We start from the raw sequence: 12,244 nt of genomic DNA on the forward strand, positions 1-12,244 counted from the left end.
TCTCTGAGCCTCAGCATTCTGACTGCAGAATTAGGGGACTTGGGAAGAGAGCATTTCTGAGGGTTCCTTATGGAGTAGCAAGTGTTTACAACTATTCTTGTGTTTAAACCTGGCATTTCTGTGTTTTACAGTAGTCATCAAAATTCCCACATTTAGGTGAGAAAAATTAGTCTCTGTGAGATTAAGCCAACTCCTTAAGGTCATGAAGCTTGTAGAGTCAGAATCTGAATCCCGATCGCAGTGGTTTATTCAGTGCCTGCCCTGCCCAGCTTGTACTTAGCACAGCCTTAAAGGACAAGAGATGAGTGTGGACCCATGACCATGCACTCTCACACTCCCAGGCCTCTCCACCCTGCTCCTGCCAGTGGAGGCAGGGCGCTATCCCTTGCCGCCAGGCCCTGCCACTGATGAAGAAGCAGGTGGCTGTGCTCCCTGGAGAGCAGCCTCGTCCACTCTGCCATGGACTATCACAACGTCACATTCTCCTTGGCCTACCAGTCGGGGTCTGGCCTTCAGAAAGTAGCCCAGACCAGTGCTCGGCACTCAGCCCTGCTCCCCACTCTCAGGCATCTGCCTCACACAAAGAGGCATCGAGATGCCCAAAGCCCCTCTCCAAATAGCTAGACAATCCCCTGAAGTCAGAGAGGAAACTTACTGGGAAAGGTGACAGCTCACCAGCCTGTTTTCATCCTGCTCGCATAGCACAGCAACATTTCCAGCTGGCATTTGCAAAGGCCATTCCCCTCGCTTTGGATTCAGGACACCTCTCCACCAGCCAGTGCTCAGCACTAGCTGCACTGCTAGGCATTCTTTTGGACCCACACTCATTCACACACATGCACACCAAGTCCTATTATTTTTATTCTCTCTTTTTTCTCCTTCTCTCCTGAAAATCCAAGAGTCCTCCTCAGGGCAGAGGCCAAAGAAGCCAGCCACTCACACCACATGACTTCACAGACAGCAAAAAGGCCCCCGGTCCTAGCTCATGTAGTAACGGCCCTCTAATTGTTTACTGAGTCACCCCAAGCCAACAGCCTCGCTCTTTTCCCAGCCTTTGCAGGGGGCTTTTCCTAGGCCAGACAACCTCCTAGCACTTAACACCTCCACAGTACCTGTCTGTATTCAAAGGAGCACTTTATTACAGAGAGCCTCACATCCTTACTCAGCTGTTTACTGCGTGAGGAACTTTTCTTAACCAGGATACAGCTCCTGTGGGGCAGGAACTATATTTGGGGCAATGGGCTCTGAAATTCTAGCATGTATATAGTAAGTTTCAGACTTTTGTCTATCACTTGTAACAGAGGACCCTATCACTCATAAGGTCCACTTCCACTATTTTCCTTGTGATATTCTTGGCACCATCCTGTACTCCAGTGAAATTAGAACTCCTTTCCCAGTACTTGCTCCATGGCCCTTTATACATAACTTTATTATTGCCTGATCACAATGGTTCATTTTTATCTGTTAAGTATCTGGATGTCTTTCCATCCAGAAGGTGAACACCAGGTGAGTAAGTGCCATACCCAGGAACAACTAGCAGGACAAGCTGAGATTTCAGGGATACGAGCTTCAACAAGAAGGCAGTTGGAAATATGTAGGGAAAAAGAGGGACCTAATCCAAGTGCCCCAATAAAGTGCTACCACTAAAGTGCTACCAGTAAAAATTCTCCCACTCATGTTAAGTACTACCCCTGAAATGGAGCTCATCAAAAGCACTGCCTTGGAACAAGAGTACAGAATCCAAGGGGAGGGATGATATCACGCAGGGGGTCAGGCCTCCATCTGTGTATCAGAGGGTTCACCTTGGTAGGTAAAGCATTACTTTGGGAAATGCCTAAGGGACACATAGTATTTGAAGACAAGTAGGCTGTGGCATCAGTCTACTCATGGCAGGGCACTCCTGGGAAGAGGGAGGTAGAAAAATAGGCTCTCAGTTCTCAGAGAATGAACCTAACAGGAGCCCAGCCTAGCAGACTAAAGTTTGAGATGCTCTTTCAAACCCATAGGGGAATTAGGAGGCTGGGAAGGTAAACTGAGGCAGGAGCCCAGAGGCTTGTAGAGGAGCACATTTCAGGAGAAAGATAAGTGTTTGGACATTATGTGCCAGTGTGCACAGAGCATCCCTGGACAACAGACCAATTCCAGTGTCTGTCAGATGATGCGGGTGAGGACCCTAAATGAGTTCTTATCCTTGCCAGGGGTAGCTCAGGAATTGGGGTGAACTGTGCCAGCAAGGAAGGAGTGAGGAACAGGAAAGCAAAGCCAGACGAAGAGATTCCCAGACCCGGAGGAAGGGTCCTTTCTTAGTTTTATACCTCCTGCACCCAGCAAACTGCCTGATCCATATCAAACAGTCAAGGGAAATTTGTTGGAGTACATTTAGGAGTGAGAGAAGTTTCCAGATACTTTTCCATCATTTTGGCAGGTAACTCCCAGCTTTCCTGGTCAGGCCCTGCTTACTGGAACCCTTCGTCCAGTGCCATAGACAAAGTGCAACTCCCACCTCTGCACTATTGCTCATTACCAAGAAAAATGATGGCTTCATAGTCTTCCAGCAACAGAGAACAATCTATTTCATTTGGAAGTTTGGTAATTGATTAGGGCAATAGATTTTCTTCAGGGCAGGCTCTCTGGGAGAGTCTGGCTCGGGCACAAGATTTACATACATCAGGTTCACTATGCTTTCAGAGTTTGTCTTGGAGGATGAGATCACAAGGCCATTACTGGAGAGGGTGGTGGGCTGGAAGGGTGGGGGAGGCAGAGGGGAATTCCCAGACATCATTTCTCAACAGTGAGGGCCATGTCTAGTTCAGAATACTTCCAAGTACTTTTCTGTCAGTAACTTTTAGGTAAATCCATTACCAAAGCTCTGTCCACTCTGGGCTGAGATCAGAAAAAGTGCCTCTTTGAGGGACCCCTGTTGACCAGGGTTCAGTGAAGACGGGCCCCAGAAACTTATCATTCGCCTACGTGGTGCCCAGTTAGGTGCCCAGTGATGGCCGCAGCTCAGCCCTACTGATGCCCTGAAAGCTCATATCATGGAGCCACAGTAGAGGTCAGTGTAGCCAACTGGTAGCAAACACCAGGTCTCTATTACAAACAAGTAGGCTGAGGCACATCCTCACCTTCCATACCACCCAATCTTTACTTCTCTCTCTGTATGTCTCTGGGTCAAAACCTACTTGAATAAAAACTCTCAAACCTGTCATTTCTCCCCCAGTGCAAACATAAATCATTATGTTCTCTTTCCCGTAGTAACCTCTACTTTAAGCCTTATCACTAACTCTCTAGGAAAGGAATTTCCAGCATCATTGCACTAATAAGGTGCTGGTGGGGTGGGTTGGAATACATAGGAGGGATGCACACAATAGACAAAGCACATTTTATAATACCACTATGTAATGGTACTACTTTTCTTTGAGTTACAACCTCATCTCCAAATTAGTCAGGGCCTCTAGGACTCACAAGAGTTCACTGTGATAAATTTAATTACAGTAACAGCAGTTTGAGTTTAGCCCCAGACGCAAAAGTGGAAGGGTATGAGTGTTTAGATCTTACCTACATATGTGCAAATAATTGATGAGTGACTTGGGTCTATACTGTCTGGCCCTGGGTTTCTGATGGTGAAAAGAATGGAATGCTTATCTGGTCTGTGCCATTCTCACTGTACCTACTCAGACCTGTGTTGAGAGAAGTTTCTCCTTTGACCAGCTGAGGATGGACCCAGTCTCCATGGGGGTGCCACAGACTAAGAGAACAGCTCCACCTCTATACAGCGATCTGCCCTGGAGTGGTGAAAACCTATAACCCTTCATGTCCTTCCTTGGGTAGGTGTCCTCCCCTTTCTACGCTGCAGCCCCTGGTTTCATCTCTAGAACTAAAAAAAGTCAGTCCTAATCATACTAATATCAGCCAGAGACAGAAAGAAAAAAAAAGACCTTTCCCAAGGTTGATCCATGGAGGTAAACATCTACTCTTATAAAATGTAAATCTGGCCTTGGAGATGAACTCGCCTTGTTAAAAATTTGCTGTAGATGTTTTAGGTGAGAGTTCTAAGGGGTACCTGACCTATATTACTTGTTGAGCAAATAGTCAGCAAATTTTTTTGCACATCTGTGATGTGCAAGGCTAGATTCTATGGGTGATACAAAGATGAATAAAGCTCAACCCACGCCCTCAAGACAAAGATGAATAAAGCTCAACCCACGCCCTCAACCCACCCATGAAGTAACTGCTGCAAACTTCCTATTGCTTACTTGACATTGAGATAGCTACTAGTATAGCTATCCAATACTAGTATTGCTATCCATTAAAACGTTAATTGATATGTTAATAAACGCTTTTATTCCTACCCATTAAGGCCCCCTTCTTTCCTCTGTTCCCCAATTTATCAAAAATTGAAACGCAAGCACCAGATTCAGTGATTCTCTTGAAACCTAATAAGAAAGCAATAAGAACCACATTAATCATGACAGACTTCTCCTGGGATAGGTTGAGAGTTGAGAGGGACATGTTAGCTAAACAGGATTAGTGTTTCACTCACAGGAGTGTTAAAGTACCTAGTGGTGTGTGCCCAGCACCACAACACTTGTGGCACTAGATGACTTGTCAATAAATATTTGTCCAATGAGTAAATGATTGATTGAAAATGGAAGAGTTTGGGATCCCTGGGTGGTGCAGCGGTTTGGCGCCTGCCTTTGGCCCGGGGCGTGATCCTGGAGACCGGGATCGAATCCCACGTCGGGCTCCTGGTGCATGGAGCCTGCTTCTCCCTCTGCCTCTGCCTCTCTCTCTCTCTCATTCTCTGTGACTATCATAAATAAATAAAAATTAAAAAAAAAAAAGAATCTTTAAAAAAAAAAAAAAAGAAAAAGAAAATGGAAGAGTTTTCAAGTACTTTTGATACAACTACAGCTTCTGGATATTATGATCTTAAAGTAACTTCCTTGTCATACTAACTGTAGCATCACTGAGTTAAAATCCATTTTATGGAGTGATTATGGAGAGTGTGGACAGAATGTAAATTTGCTATCCAAACACCTGAGTACTGAGCTTGACTAATATTAACTCTCCAGGTTGGCCTTGGGAGGAACCTTTCATCTTTCTGAGCCTCTGTTTTCTCATGAAGTAGTCTGGGAAAGGGAGTACCAGCAGAGTAAAGGGGAGGCAGAGAGGAAACAAAAGGAAGGACCCTACCAACGCGGAGGGAGGGGGGCGGCTCCCTCCCAGCTCACCTGCCCCCCCCCCCCCCCATGGATGGGGCCTGTGAAGGCAGGGCTGGGCAAAGCCACAAGGGGGCACCCTCCTGGGGTGGAGAAACTGCCAATGGCAGCAAACAGGACCCAGAGCAAGAAGGATTTAACCGAGAAGGTTCATTCTTGGAAATTAAGCAGGGTCTGCTCTGCATTGCCCTCCTCTGCGTCCCCTAAGGGTAAGCCGCCTAGCTCACTCAAACTGCCCTATAACTGGAAACTCCTCACTGTAAAAATTCAAAGTTGATAGGCAGAATGGAATCTTAATAAGTAACTGAATTAATCATTAATATGGTTCCTTAAACTCCCTTTCTGAAGATCCTCTTTACAACACATAACATTGGGATTTGGGGGAGTGCAGGGGTTCTGCTACACCAGGTGTAAGGCTGTGTTGATGTTGGGGTCAAAGAGAACATTAAACTCATCCAGAACGTATTGAATTTCCATGTTTTTCTTTATTTCCTTTCTCCCCACTATTTGCTTCTTTCCTGCCCTTCCTTCCTTCCTACCTATCCTCCTTCCTTCCCTTCTTTCCTTCTTTCCTTCCTTCCTTCTTTCAGACAAAAGTAAAGCCATATCATAAATTGGGCAGGTCACTCAGGAAATACTTTGGAGATCCTGGTTCTCCTCCCAAATTTGCAACTGAAATAAGTGTGAACCTAGTGGGGTCACTGTGTTTGTCTGGCCCTCAGCATCGTTGTGTATAAAGTGAAGGGTCTGAACAGATCAGTCATTTTTCAAGTGCTGCCTCAGGGAGCTGAGTGGGGTAGAGAAAGATCAGACGTGGGGCTTCCAGCCCTCTGCCCTCTCCTCAATCAGGAAGCTCGTTTCTTATCTGCTTTCCACAGGGGAGGAGACTTCATAATAGTTCATTTGAAAAGAACAAAGTGTTCTCTCCACTTTTTAAAAACAAAATGTTAGAAACCCACTGGGCCACTTGATCTCGAAGGTCCTTTCCCACTCCAGGCATGTGGGTTTGTAGTGTTTATTGAGTTTCTGTCATGTAGAAGACATGATGCTGGCGACACCAAGTGAAACCAGGAGAGGTAGAAGGCAGAGTCTGCGGCTCGAGGCGCTCCCACAGCTCTGGGGCTCGCTGTGGGGACCCATGAGTGCAGGGACCCTGAGACACCAGGCAGTGCTGGGCAGCAGAGGAAGCTTCACAGAGGGGTGGAGCTTGCAGTAAGCCTCCAAGGATGGGAGGCATCTGGAAGAAGAGAAGTGAGAGCGAGAGCGACTGCACAGGAGACAGAGGGAATCAAGACCTGCCCTCCACAGGCCTGCGGGCCACGGGCACCCAGAGGGGAACCAGATATCGTCGTCTGGGGAGACATGGACAGCCCACCAAAGAACACGGTGGGCTCAGGGCCCAGCTCCAGTTGGGGCCTTGATGGTGACGACAGAGTTTTTCCCAAGAATTCATCTGACTCTCGTTAACTTGGAGAAGGCCGCCTGAATCAGCAGCACGGCAGACAAAATGACCTCCTGGAGTAACTTCTCATGAGACACAGCCCTGGCTGATTCGGTTTGGCTGGGATTCCGAGACATTCCAATATCTGCACAAAGGGCAGGCCCTCGCCCCAGCCAGACTGACCTCAGCCTTGCCTCTCCCAATAGATAATTATGCCTGTAGGTCTCCAAAGTAAGGCCTGTTGTGGGTAACCCTTGGAAGTGACATGCTGTTTTCTGAAGGGAATTAAAGGGTCTGGAGTAGCCAAAAGGCTCCTCAGCAGGAGGGTTTGTTATTCTTTTAATTGTGGCATTAAACCTCAGGCTAGCATTACATAAACATTCCTGCTGCTATCCAACTGCCGAATTAGCTTCTTTTGACAGGCTTTATCATGGCCAAGGCCAGTCTCACCCGGAGGTGAAAGTGGCCACCAGTTCTTGGCTGGGAGTTGTAAATCCTGTACCTTGAGGAACTCTGTGGTACCCTGACCTTCCCTCCCAGAGCTTTCTTGCCTTTTGACTAATGCCTGAAATTCTACCTTTGGGATTTGGGGCATTCGACTGAAGACTTTAATCCCTCTTTTTTCTAGGAGGGAATATTAGGTTCCTCAGGGTCCAAAAAAAATAGACTGGTACCCGAGAAGAGTTAGAAATCAAGCACTTGCTCAGCAAGGCAGCTGCTACAGAGTAACATGTTCTATTGCATCTCTTGTAGAAGATTGTTGAACTAGAATGTCCCAACTAATACTTCATCTTAACTTTGACATCTTCAACTAGATGTCTTAAATGTAAAATAATAATAATAAGGAACACAGCATCTAGATTCAGTCTGCTCTCTACTCCGTCATATAGAAGAAGGAATGAGACCTATGATATATTTTCCCGATTGCAATTCCATGCTTTAAAAGAGCTGTTACCTGCCAAAGCATAGATTGTAGCTCTGGATCACCACAGCATTTCTGAGACATCTCTGGTCCATTTCATTTCACAGCAGATACAAATCAGACCTCTGTTCACCATGTGCTATGCACGCTAGCTTTCATACTTTATTAAATCCTGTAATTCTTTTAAAAGTAGGTAATAATCTTATTTTAAAAATTATATATCCATTGTGTACAAGTACTTGGTGTTAAACTTCAGTATAACTCTTTTGTGACCGCCTTTGTACTCAGTCGTTTGTCTTTCATTCAGTCTGCTTAGTAACTATTAAGTACAGTTCTAGACATCAGGATTATCAGCAGAAAAAAGAGATCTCAGCCCACACTTGCAGTCTGGTGGTGAAATAGACATATTAGTAAGTAAAACAGTCTGCTACCACTGGGATCAAGTAGTGACAGAGAACCCAGAGAAAGGAATTCTAACCTGCTGGGCCCCCAGGAAGAGCTTCACAGAGGAGTGGTTCAAGTTGATGCTGTCAGAACTCAGCCACTGATGGTCAAAGATTAAGACATTATGACCAGAGCTCACCTTTCTTTGTGTTTCCACAAAAAGGTGGATAGTCCAGAGACTGGAGCTGAAATTTCTTTCTAGTCCTTAACTTATGAAAAAAGAACAGATGGATCTCAGGTTTTTGGGCACCTCTTCAATAGAGTGCCACCTTAGCTCCTTTTCCCTGGAGAGCAAAGTCAAGGGCAGGCAAACTAGTTTGCACAGGTGTCAGGGAAAACAAGATGCGTCCACCGTAATTTTGGCAAACCGAGAGCCCAGCTGGCAGGGGGCCAGCCCAGTGGCATGCAAGTAATATAATACACAATCTAAATGCAAACGTTTGGGGCCTGTTTGGGGAATCAATTAACAATAAGCATATACATCCATTTACAAAATAGCAGTGTGCTGGAGTATACCCACATTGTAATTGGAAACTAAAATAATACCAGGAGGAATAATCATTAAAAACTCTTCTTCGAAAAGCCAAGAATAATATTAAGAAAATAAAAAATGTCGTCCATCTGCAGAGTTATATCCTTAGGGAGGCACCGCGGAGCACACTAACAAGCAACTGAATCCGTGTATAAATGAACTGAAATCCACGAAGGAAGGGCAAGGCGAGGTGGGGCTCAGACTGAAAAAAAAAATCTCCCTTGCAGATTAGCTATCCGTGAACCAGGCATAGTTCCGTTTGATCGCTTCTTGTAGGAGATGGAATGTTGACCCTCCAGGGAAATCATCTGCCCGTTCAGAGTCCCCAGTGTTAGTTCTGAACTTGGATCATCCTCTCCCACTTCCACAGCCCTGTGCCCACACATGAGCTCACATGCAAGAACATACGCACTTCGCTCACTCACCCCCCACTGGGAATCCCAGACTTGTAATTCACTGATCCTGGCTACCTGGTGAAGGGGAACAGAAAAGGACACCCCAAAGTAGGCCTTTTTAGCATTAGGATTATCTTTAGCTGATTGTTTTTAAGATGCAGACAGAGGAAAAGCTCTGAAAACCCAGGAAAAGTTACCTTTGGTAAAAGACATTTACATGCATTAGGGAAATCTATGGTATGCTATCTCTCTCTCTGAATCAGGAAAAGAAAGAGGATTCTAAATCTCTAAAACTCTTTTATCAGCAGAGAAGGGGGCTTAAATCTGCATAGCAAGCCTTACCTGGTTTACTCTTCCTTTCCTGGTCACCTCCCAGATTGCACTTTTACCCTCCCCCCCCATTCTCCCACACCATCTTGCCTCCAGCTGAAGATGGTATTTAGGGTCATGGTTTGAGCCATTTCCGAGAATTCCTCAGTTGTCCTGGGTCTCTCCCATATATCCAGGAGGTATACATGTTATTAAACTTTTGTTTGTTTTTTCTCTTTTATTACAGAGGTATCTCAGCCAAAAATCTTAAAAGGTAGAGGGAAAACTTTTTCCTCCCCTACCCTGGGGAAGAGTCCCTGGCTGAAAATTAACTAGGGTAGAGGGATAGAGGTAAAGACAAAGAAGGAGAAGATAGCTTATAAACCACAACCTCAGTTTTTGGCAATCAAAAAGGTGCCAAGGCAAATATTTTCTGGCTAATGAGTATAAGAAATTAATCCAAAGGTTCAGAGAAACCCCTTCATGCTGTTGCTCCAGTACTTGCTGCCTGCTGGCAGGGGGAGGGGAGCCATGGTCTGGAATTCCTGCGGCTATGAGAATACTTTGGGTTCTACCCTACAGTGAGGTCTCTGAGTGAAGCCAGAGTCAGGTGGAGTCCTGAACTAGGAACAACAGGCTGGTGGCACCAGGAACCTGGCAGAAACATCAAGCTTCTCACCCAGCTCCTCCTGTCTTTAGCAGACCTTTGCACACATGCATGGGAACTGGCAGCTCCTGCCACCTTCACCAGCTGGAAACCACACCTGCACCATGCTTAGAGCTCTTAGGGCCAATGGGCATGCCTTGTACATGCCACTTGTATCCCCTACAGTGCCAGGGGCATGAGGCTTTTTCATAGTACTAAGGACTATATTGATAATTTTTGAGTAATTGATTAAATAAATGTTTTTAAGACTGCAGTTCTTTCTATTTTTTATTACAGTTTATGGAATAAACTCTGCATATAAAATGAGTTAGATCTTTATGGAAAAGTGTTTCTCTGGGAGTTAAAGTCCTAAAAGAGGTGCAGCCTCCAGGTGAGAAGCTACACAGTCTCCTGAGGAGAGCATGACATTTCAGCATCCAGAAACTTGGGTACTAATGCATCCAGCTGGGTGATCTGGGGCAGTTCACTTCACCTCTGGGAACATCCACTTCCTCCTCCCTAAACCTGGAGGTAACAATTTACCTACTTTGTAGGTGGTTGCCAAAAGATCAGGGAAAAGGCTTAGTAAATGCCAAAGCTGGAGCAAATAGAAGCTGTTTTCATTATGGTTGTTAAAATCGCAGGAGACCCTCATCCTGTTCTTTGAATAACAAAGGTGATTTTCTGTGCACTGCTTGAATAGGACCTAAGTGTTGGGAGTGGGACAGTGCGCGCACACACACACACACACACACACACACACACACACACACCACCTCCTGGGAAATCCTCCAGGATCTGAACAGCTGGCCCAGGCAAGAGCGATGTTCACAACCAGCCAACAGGCCCACCTGTGGGCTAGACCATCCCCTCCAGCTTTCAAAACCCCAGTTTTGTATCAGCTGATCCATCCACAGTCATGTTTCATACACCCATATGTGTGGACCCCATATTTTTGAGGGATTTTTTTGAGACTTTAGCTTTGCATCTGGTAGGGACTCAATGCCTATTTGATAACAGGCTTAGCATCTGCAACAAACACACCTGATTATCCCCCTGGATGCAGGGAGCATGCTAGGCAAAGTCCAACAGCATTAAGCGGCTCATTCCAAGAGTCTAATAAAAGCATCTTTTCAGTCTCCAGTGTTGTGCCAAGGACTCTTACAGGAAACTCACTCTCAAAGAGTGCCTAGGGTAGGGACCAAAAACCACAAAGGCAGACCCACAGTGACTACATATTAAGCTAAGTATGACACAGCTCAGGGACCAGACAGTAGCTCAGAAGGGCATGGCAGATTGGGAGAAGGAGGAGAGAGGGGACATTCAAGGCAGAAATCGTGATTTTGGAAAAGGTTGCCAAAAAGGAAGCTTGTTTCTTTTTTGTCTTTCCTCCTCTTACTTTTCACTTACCTTTCAAGGGAACAGATTTACATGTAAGATTATGTCTGGCTCAAGTGATCTTCAGAATGTATGGTTTGCTGGTTTGCTGCCCTAAACCAGCAAGTCACAGAGTTTAACAGGCATCAGAATCACTGAATGAGCATGGCAGAAATGCATCTTGTTAGAGAAACAGAATTTCCGGGGCTGGGCCCCAAATCTGTATTTGTATCAAAGTGCCAGGTGATTATAGGGACTCGAGCAGGAGCAGGAGTGTGCAGGTGCCTATAAAGAGGGGTGGGGGAGCACCATCAGAAGGCAGGAGGCATTTACTCCAAGGTCTGTGGGGGAACTGGCTGCCAAGCATCACATGCACTCATTGAGAAGTTGCCTCATCAACTTGTCAAGAAAACACCCCAGGTTGGGAGTCAGGAGATGTGGGTTCTAGTCCTGCCTTGACTCTTTGCCTCCTGAGTCACGTTAACGCAATCATGTGCGTCTTCTGACCCTTAGCCTGCATGCCTCATAACTGGAGATAACCATCTCCCTCACTAGGTGACTGTGGTTTTTAAACAGGAGTGTGAATACAAAAGCACCTTCAGATAGAAGGTGCCACGGCATGCTAGCGTCATGTTATGGGTATGATGCTCTGTGAAAAGGAAGCGCTTGTTTCATTAGCTTGTGATCCAAGCAGCTAAGCCTTAGAAGCATAAACACTGTGAGTCCATGAGAAAATGTCTAGTTTGCAGTGATAAACTCGGGGAGGGGACCCTGGCAGGCCTGCCCTTAACATTTCAGACCAAGGCAAGTTTTAACCCTGCTGTCCTGGGTGCAGCAGCTTCCTGGCAGCATCCATTAGCACCGGGCTCTCTTTCTGCTTGGGGAGGGGACAGTCCTACATAACTCACTACCCGGAATGGAAATGCCACCAAGCACATTTAATTCTACAGTGACAG

This window comes from Vulpes lagopus, chromosome 1, assembly GCF_018345385.1.
Source record: "Vulpes lagopus strain Blue_001 chromosome 1, ASM1834538v1, whole genome shotgun sequence".
In the NCBI taxonomy this organism is placed as follows: domain Eukaryota; kingdom Metazoa; phylum Chordata; class Mammalia; order Carnivora; family Canidae; genus Vulpes; species Vulpes lagopus.